This window comes from Cebus imitator, unplaced genomic scaffold (assembly GCF_001604975.1).
Source record: "Cebus imitator isolate Cc_AM_T3 unplaced genomic scaffold, Cebus_imitator-1.0 Scaffold14, whole genome shotgun sequence".
NCBI lineage: Eukaryota > Metazoa > Chordata > Mammalia > Primates > Cebidae > Cebus > Cebus imitator.
In genome coordinates, this window is record NW_016107329.1 from 5,291,307 (window position 1) to 5,300,654 (window position 9,348).

A 9,348-nucleotide genomic window follows, 5' to 3' on the forward strand; every position below is an offset into this window, starting at 1 on the left:
TGCCCAGCTAATTTTTTGTACTTTTAGTAGAGACCGGGTTTCACCATTTTGACCAGGATGGTCTCGATCTCTTGACCTCGTGATCCACCCGCCTCGGCCTCCCAAAGTGCTGGGATCACAGGCGTGAGCCACCGCGCCCGGCCCAGCAATTACGATTTTATTGAGTGACTGGAGAAGCCTCTAGTTGGACAGATTTGTGCAGGACCTGGGGAACTGAGGGAGGGAGTTATGCAAATGTCTGGAGAGTGCCCATGTGCAAGAGGAAATAGCAGGTGCACAGGGCCTGGGGGAGATGGGCTTGGCATTCAAGGATAAGAGAGAGGAAGGGAGCGTGGGAGATGAAGTCACTGTCTATGTGACCATTAACACAAAAACAGTTTCCATTGTAGAATAGTTGTTGCTAACAGCCATGGATGGTTTCTACAGTTTTATCTATCAGGGGCTACTGTCAGGGGAGATTTAGAAAAGATGCCTGGATATTTATGTTGGTGTGAATTTGGTTTCCTCACTCCCTCTGGTTTTAAGATGAAATGGTGAGTGGTGAAAGTAACAGCATATCAAATACAGTCATGTGTCACTTAATAACAGAGATACACTCTGAGAAATGCATCGTTAGGTGATTTAGTCATTATGTGAACAGCATAGAGCATTTACACAAACCTAGTTATGATATAGGCTACTGCACACATAGGCTACATGATATGGCCTGTTGCTCCTAGGCTACAAACCCGGGCAGCATGTTACTTTAAGAAATTCTGTAGGCAATTGTAACACAATGGTAAGTATTTGTATATCTAAACATAGAAAAGATAGAGTAAAATATGTTATTGTAATCTTGTTGAACACTGCTGTCATATATGGAGTTCATCATTGGCTGAAGAGTCCTCACACGGTACCCGACCGTATCTATGTGTTTATGAATTTCCTATCATTTACTAGACATATATGATGTCCCAAGTCTAGCCTTAGTTGTTTGCCCTTTTTGAGGAGAGTCCATGCTTTCAGGACTGATCTACTGAAGTAAAGCCCCCTCCTGCTGCCCATCTTGGCGTTGTTTTTCCAGTACGGCACTTACAATTGCACACACGCATTTGTTGGCTCATGGGTTGCTTGACTGCTTCACCTTCTTCATTCTGGTTATAAAGATAACTACACAGACTTTTTTAATAAATGGAGAAAAAAATCTTCATCAGGAACTGAACTTTTCAGGTTCTCTGCCATCGTCTTATCAAATCTCTCTTCAGTATTTGCATCAACTTTGTCTTGTGCTGCTATATCCTGGAGAGAACTTTCTGGGAGCAATCATCTGGTTGACATTTACAAGGGTTTTTGTTTTGGAGATTAACTACACAATTCACTTTGATATACTGCAACTCATTCTGTGATCTAACTTCAGGAACACATTTCAGGGGAAGATAGCACACAGTATAGGGTGGTCCTTTCAAAGGAAACATACCTTAGCACTGGAATAGCACTACCCATGCATTTCAAAGCTTCAGACTAAGTCAGAGCAAGTATTTAGGTATATCATATGATAATGCAATTTTTATAGGAAATATATTGAAATCATTTCATTCCCCCTTTTTCTTCACATTCTGCCTTTTTCCTTTCCTTCTAGGATTTTATAGAGGCATAATTGGTATTAAAACTCCACATAATGTATATAATTTGGTGAGTTTGGACATGCATATACACTGATGCTAACATATAATCCAGCAGTTTCACATATTGATTTTTCTATAGAAGTAAACTTGAAGCATGATTTCTATTCCCTAAGTTATTATATTCTAAAATCTAATAAAATAAAAAAGACTCTAGTCTCCATGGGTAAGGTATGGGGATGCCTCCTGGGGATCAGTTTATCAAAGTAATTGCAGGGTTAATGTTTTTCACGTACTCTGTACTGTGCAGCTAGGTGGTGGAAAGAATTTGGGGGAAAAACTAGAGTCCAGACTAAATATTTGAATCTCTCAGTCTATGGCTGAGTGAGATGATCCTGATATCTAGTAGCTTTCAGTATGACACATTTCAGAAAGAAAATAGTATTGCTGTTCTCTTCTGTTTTTGCACTGAAAATATTTGCAATACATCTGCTATAATTATTGCTTCTTCATACTAACTGATCTACGTCCAGTGTAGACCTGCTTTCACTCATATTTCATTTTGAGTTCAGACAGTTCCTCTCACTCCTGCGGCTTCCCCAGGCTCTTTTTCTCATCTGTGTTCACATCTACCTTTCCAGTGGAGGTGATGGCTTGAAACACTGCCACCTGTTTTTGTCAGTGGAAGAACTCACATCTCAGGTGTACGAGACAAGGATGCTGAGGCTCAGACGCTCCTGTAGCCTAGACGCCTGGATACTTTCCCAGATGCAGGACTGTGGAGTGTGGCAGACTGTTGTCCTCGAAAAGTGTCACTCCAGCAGCAGGTTAGGGGAGGAGCAGAGACGGCTCAGTGGCTCCTTGATGCTTTTTCTTCCACTCTCTTCTGGAAAGCTGTGGTTACTCCCAAAGAAGTTAGCTAACTGCTGCACTGGCTCCCAGGGTGCCTCTTGCCTTCACACAGAATGTCCAGGGTGTGAGGGTCATGATTTAGCGAGCGCAATAACTCAGCACCTGTCTGTGCTGCTTGAGGAAACTACTGAAATGGAGCATAAAATGTTGACATAATCCACAAAGAAACGGCTCCATCAGAGGTAAGTGAAGAGTCCCCCAGGATGGAGAGGAGGAAGCAGCAGCTTCCAGGGCAAGTGCGCCCTTTGTCTCCATTTCCCCTCATTAGGAAGTCCTCCAAGGGAAGAAAAAAGAACCCTATGTTTTTATTTTTACCTTGTTTTATTTTGTTTTTGTTTTGTTTGTTTGTTTGCTTTTTGAGACAGAGTCTTGCTCTGTCATGCAGGCTGGAGTGCAGTGGTATGACCTCGGCTCACTGCAACCTCCCTCTCCAGGGTTTAAGCAATTCTCCTGCCTCAGCCTCCCAAGTAGCTGGGATTACAGGCGTGTGCCACGATGTCCAGCCACTTTTTGTGTTTTTAGTAGAGATGGAGTTTCACCATGTTGTTCAGGCTAGTCTTGAACTCCTGACCTCAGGTGATCCACTCACCTCGGCCTCCCGAAGAGCTGCATTACAAGTATGAGCCACCGTGCCCAGCTGTATCCTATGTTTTTAATGTCCCTTTTCTTTCAGTAATCAATACAGAGCAGAGGTCAGGAAATAATATGTGTTGAATTTTCTTGGCTAATTTTCTCCCTATTTTCAGGGAGAAATATGTATTTGTGCAGATATAGCTCACCCAGATTATTGCATGGCACTAGTTACATGAGAAGCAAGGTGAACACCATCTAGTTTCTTGTACACTATTTTTCTTTCCATAGAACTCTTATATTTGTGTGAAAAAGCACAAAAAATTCATCTTATGAAGTAAAAGAAATTAACTTCAAAATCTAAATTTTAATTTTTCTAGAGATTTAAAAGTTTGAATTTCACCCATTGTGAAGTCTTATTTCTGATGTCAACATAGTAGGCTTGAACTTGATGTAGCAGATGCGGAGAAGATACTTTTCGTGACATTTTAAACACCACATGAATGATTTGTATATAATTTCAATTAAAAAACTAATAACAATGTTTAGAAATAAGAATAACAGATTATGTTCTTTCCTTTTTTATTCCTAGATTTTATATTTTATTTACCACTCTGCATTTTTTTCCAGAGTGCATTAAAACAGTAATTAAAAAAAATAAATAAATGGGCAGTTCTCCCATTTAACATCTTATTTTTAATCACTATGTAGTAGTTTGTATCACAGCCTGTGTTTAGTTACATTCTTTAAACTCATATCTTTTTTTCCCCTCATGTTTTAGATTTTTTGCCCCCTGAAACTGTAGCCTGCCTTGCAAGCTGATCTGATTCTTTCCTTTTCATTCATCTGCTTATTTTAGCTCCATTGCTCTTTCCCTCAGCACACATGGGGTATAATGTCCCACTCCCTGGCCACTAATTGTTAAACAGATGCTTTGGGGAAAAACTAGAAAAAATGGTGGAAAAATGAATTCAATTCTGAAGTTTTCGTCTTCGTGTTTTTTTTTTTAAGGAAAATTTGTATTATTTTAATTGTTTTAATGTACAGAAAACTCAACAGTGTACATTTAACCCAGTTTAGTGGCAAGTTATTTAGCCTTTTCCTTTTCGAGCTTGGTGATGTGAGCCACAGACTTGGGACTCAGAATATTGCCTCCCCAATGACGGCAGATCTCATTATGTCTGCCTTTGTAATTGGTCCTGATAACTTCCACCAGGGTAGCCAAAGCGCCTTTGTCTTCCAAGTTAACCTGTGTGAAGGAGACAGTGATGCAGGTCTTCCTGTGGACTAGATGTCCCAGTCTTGCCTTCCCCTTGATAATACAGTAAGGAACTCCCATTTTACGACACAGGGCAGCCAAGAAGGCAACCAGCTGGAAGGAAGCATTAACTGAAGGGTGTAGTTTGACCAAAAGTAGTAAATTTCAAAGCTAGCTTGGTAGCAACTACTCAGGGTTTTAAAAACTCATGGATTTGCACTGCAAGGTTGAATTCAGTGAGAGATTCACATCATTGCAATCTTCTTCATGTTTTAAGTGAACTTCAGTAAAACGAGTTAGTTTCTCTGCTGTGTACATGAAGGTATTTTGCTTTGTATTATGGAGAGCTGCGTATACTGCTGCCTTCTCCATGAGAGGTCAGAGCCTTCAAGACCACACTAAATGACTGAATCTAATACCAATGTATTGAATTTAAATAGGTATCATTTATTAAATGTATATGCATATTGCTCAATTTTTATGTTTTCCAATGTTGACGTTTATTGTGAATATTTCATAGAATGCTAATCAGCTTTAACTTTTCTCCTGACTCATGAAAACAAGTACCTACCAAAATATCAAATTATTCAGTAATCCACAATGACTGTCCCCAAAGAAATACTGCACAGTCATATAAAAATGTGTGTGAAAGGGCTTTGGAAATTGTAAAGCACAATACTTAAACTAGTTGGTATTACAGAGAATTTTAAGTATTGATCTCAAAAACCATACCCACTTCACCTTCTTCTCCAGCCATGGGAATCACTTTATTTTGTGAATTCTTACTGGCCATTTCCCTTCTTTTACAGATAAGCATACTTTGTTAGTGCTTGTGAGACCAAATCACTGGTCAGGTAAACAAGTACTTGGCTTTTCCTGTATACCTGGTCCAGTTGGTCAGCTGGTGAAAGTGTTGTTGACGTGCAAAGTGTACCAAGGAACTGTCAGATCTAGCTAGTAACATTTCCATACAGACTGCTGACATAGCTTTTACTTGCTGCTTATAGTAAGATGGAAAAGAAGAGACATAAACTAAAGAAGTTCTATGAAGCGTAAAGGAGATTGAAATTGCTACTTTTAAAAACACTAGACCTCCTAGATAGTAAAATGATAGTAAAGTGAAAAATGGCTCCAGGACAAAGATCAAATCTAGACTGCTGTAAAGAAAACATGGTAAGAAGCAGCTGAGGGTGTGACTGTAAACCTTTGGTTAAGATCTTGGAAATATCTGTTGTGTACCTCAGGCAACCATTCAAACAGTGACACTTCTCAGAAGCTTAAAACGTGTTGTCCCGCACCACTTGCAGTAGAAGCCCAAGGCAGAGAAGAGCTAATTCCACATTTGCGTGTGTGTAGCTTTTTCTAGTGGAGTGAACACCAGCAGGAATCATAGGAGCCTCACAAAGTTTTAAGATACTTTTATTAACAAAAACATTGTTTCCTTGAACTGCAAGGGACAGAAACAGTACAATTTAAAAAGAAGACTTTGAAATCCAAAATTTCTACAGATAAGAAGCAGGATAAGAATGCTTTTCTGCTAAAAACACAAGCTGTATTCCATGGAAAATAAGAAATGACTGTGGGAAAAACCAAGAACTTAGAGGACAGAGGCAAGAGCTGTGAAGAATTATTCTCAGGCCTTGACTACTGATCAAAGAAATGCTAGTATGTGCCCTGCTAAATTTCATAATTGCTCTGGACCAGTGATTCCTGTGTGTCTCCTGCTCTACTCATTTTTGAAAGAATGTTTACATTGGTTATCTCAGACTTGTCTCACCATTATATATAAGTGTATGACACAGGCAATTTCCCTCTAGGTGACCAGTCTTCAGTTAGGAAGGAGATGTACTCAAGAGAACACATTCGAGGACTTTCATTTAAAGCAGGATTTGATTTAGATGCTCAATTTTAGATACCAAATCCTTGAACTTGAGTCTGAGCTGCAACAAGTAAGATTGGGGGGCAGTTTTGAAGGGAGTATGTATATTTGGCATGCAGGAGGATGGTTAATAATTTGTAGCCAGAGGGTGAACTCTGATGGTCTTATAGTATGTCCAAAAATTCTTTGACATTGCTCTCTTCAAAAGGTAGAGCCTAAATCCTGTCACCTAAAATATGTCTCAGACTTAGAAACTTATTTTTAATGAATAGAATGTCATAGGAGGGACAATGTGCATCTGTCGACACTAGGTCATTATATTAGGCTTCTCTGGAATTCTGGACCAATAGGAGATACATATGCGTATGTGTTTGTGGATATAGGTGCATATATACATAATTATATTATATATATATATATAAAATCTCTTCTGGAAACACCCTCAGACAGACCCAGAAATAATGTTTCACCAGCTACTAAGCATCCCTTAACCCAGTCAAGTTGACACATAGAATCTACCATCTTGGACACGTGCGGCGGCTCACGCCTGTAATCCCAGCACTTTGGGAGGCTGAGGCGAGCGGATCACGAAGTCAGGAAATGGAGACCACCCTTGCTAACACAGTGAAACCTTGTCTCTACTAAAAATACAAAAAATTAGCCTGGCGTGGTGGCACACACCTGTAGTTCCAGCTGCTTGGGAGGCTGAAGCAAGAGAACCCAAGAGGTGGAGCTTGTGGTGAGCCAAGATCATTGCACTCCAGCCTGGGCAACAAGAGTGAAATGCCATCTCAAAAAATAGTAATAATAACCATTACTTATCCACCCCTTGACAGCTTTGCACCCAAACACATCTCCTTAATTTATTATACAATAAACCACACTTAACTTCCAAATAAAGATAACATCATAATTCTACCTATCATGATGCAATTATCCTGTGTAGGCCTGAAAATATACAATGATCCCTCCTCTAAAAGAGGAAGTAAAATCCTTGAGAGATGTTTACTTTTCTCCTGATATTCTGTAACTTAAATACTATGATGTAGAATTAACAATACTTAAATATTGTTATAAAGTCAATACATCTAACATTACATAAGGGCATAAGAGATAAAAGAAAAAGATATTTGCTTAACATATGCATATATGTGCATAGGCATATTTATAATGAAAAGGGAGGAAATTCTCATGAAAATTACAGTTTTTAATTCTGTAACTGGTCATGTACTCACAGCTCATGTTGAGGACTGCCTTCTTCTATTTCATACTACTCATTCTATGTTCTCTTTGCTTTCAGCAATCTCCTCAGCTGGTCTTTACCTGATGGGGTGACTCCAATTGTTATTCCTAGGGCATCTGGGCCATTCATTGGCATGCCTGATTGGGTTGTTGTAATTTTCCATTGACCTTAATCAGAAAACATGGTAGTTCTAAGAGATTTCCTCAGGAATCTCCTGTTTCCCAGACACACTCTTCCTTTCCTCCATTGTGGAACAGATGTCACCTTTCCCTCTGGCAGTCTGGATCAATCATCCCAACCAGCATGTAACTTCCTTCTTGGCCTGCTGACTCAGAAGCATAAGGAGCCCAGGTAGCCTGATAGCCATCTTCACTTCTAATTCAATAGCATCATTGCTTGTCTCCTGGTGGAAGCATTCCTCCCTTTAGAATTAAGATGTCTAGGCAGGTACCAGTGGCTCATGCCTATAATCCTAGCACTCTGGGAGGTGGAGGTGGGTGGATCACCTGAAGTCAGGAGTTTGAGACCAGCCTGACCAACATAGTGAAACCCCATCTCCACTAAAGATACAAAAATTAGCCAGACACAGTGATGGGCACTTGTAATCGCAGCTACTTGGGAGGCTGAGGCATGAGAATTGTTTGAGCCTGGGAGGCAAAGGTGGCAGTCAGCTGAGACTGCGCCACTGCATCCCAGCCTGGGTGACAGAGAGAGACTCCATCTCAAAAAAGAAAAAAAAAAATGGAAAAGACAATAGAAAAAAAAAGATATTTAGGCCAACAAGGCATAAATTCACAGGAACTGGGGCAAAAAGTTTGCTAGTAGGTCACTAGTGGGGAATAGTGAGTGGTGCCACACCCATTTCCATCCCTTGATTCCTGGGCCCATTAATCCTAGCTATCAGAGAAATGGCCCCACATATTAAACATTGGTTCAGAGTGTATGTAGCCTCTGGAGAACCTTGTCCCAGCCCTGAAAGGCATTGCCACCTGGCTGGCACTGTAACTGATTCTTCAGAAGGCCATTCCACCACTCTATCAAGACAGTACCTTCAGGGATAGAGATGAGCATAGTATAGCCAGTGAATTCCATGAGCATGGGCCCATTGCTGCACTTCCTTCGCTGTGAAGTGAATTCTTTGATCAGGAGCCATGTTGTGTGCAATATCATAATGGTGAATAATAAGGCATTCTGTAAATCCATGGATGGTAGTTTTAGCAGAAGCATTGCATATGGTAAAGGCACGTTTATGTCTAGAGTAAGCATATTTTCTAGCAAGGAGAAAATGCTGCTTCTTCCATGATGGAAGTGGTCAGATGTAATCAGCCTGCCACCAGGTAGCTGGCTGATTACCTGAAGAAATGTACTGTTCTGAGGCTCAGTGTTGGTCTTTTCTGCTAGCAGAGACCACCCAGCATACTAGGGCAGCCTTGGAGAGTGGAAGTACATAGTGCTGAGCCCTGGCGTAGCTCATCTCCGCTGCCATGGCCATTTTCTTCATGAACCTTTCAGGCAGTAACAGAGGTGGGAACGGGGCTGATTAACATACACAGAAAAGGTCATCCTCTCCACTTTATTAAAATTCTTCTCTAGTGAGATTACTGTTTGATGAGCATTCACATAGGTTACAAATATCTTCACATTTTTTTTTTTTTGCCTTTTAAGAGAGATCTATCCATACCCCTCTTCCCCATATTTACTTGACACTGGTTTTCCAATCATCTTTCTTTCTAGTCTGTGATCATTCTGTCAAAACATCAGCCGCAGCCCGTTAATCCCCAATTCACAGGCTGTGGCCATTTCATCTAGGATCCACTGGCCATTTTTCACATCTTGCGATTTCTCCTTCCAAACAAAGTTCACAACAAAGTGCACTTGCCAAAGT

At 40.4% G+C, this 9,348-nt stretch overlaps 1 non-coding gene across 1 annotated transcript; it reads right to left on the reverse strand.

Moving 5' to 3' along the window:
• Positions 1–4,526: 4,526 nt before the first annotated feature.
• Positions 4,527–4,600, reverse strand: LOC119467577. Its single transcript, XR_005196115.1, has one exon. It is a non-coding gene; the product is annotated as a small nucleolar RNA SNORD36 (small nucleolar RNA).
• Between the last annotated feature and the right edge of the window lie 4,748 nt (positions 4,601–9,348).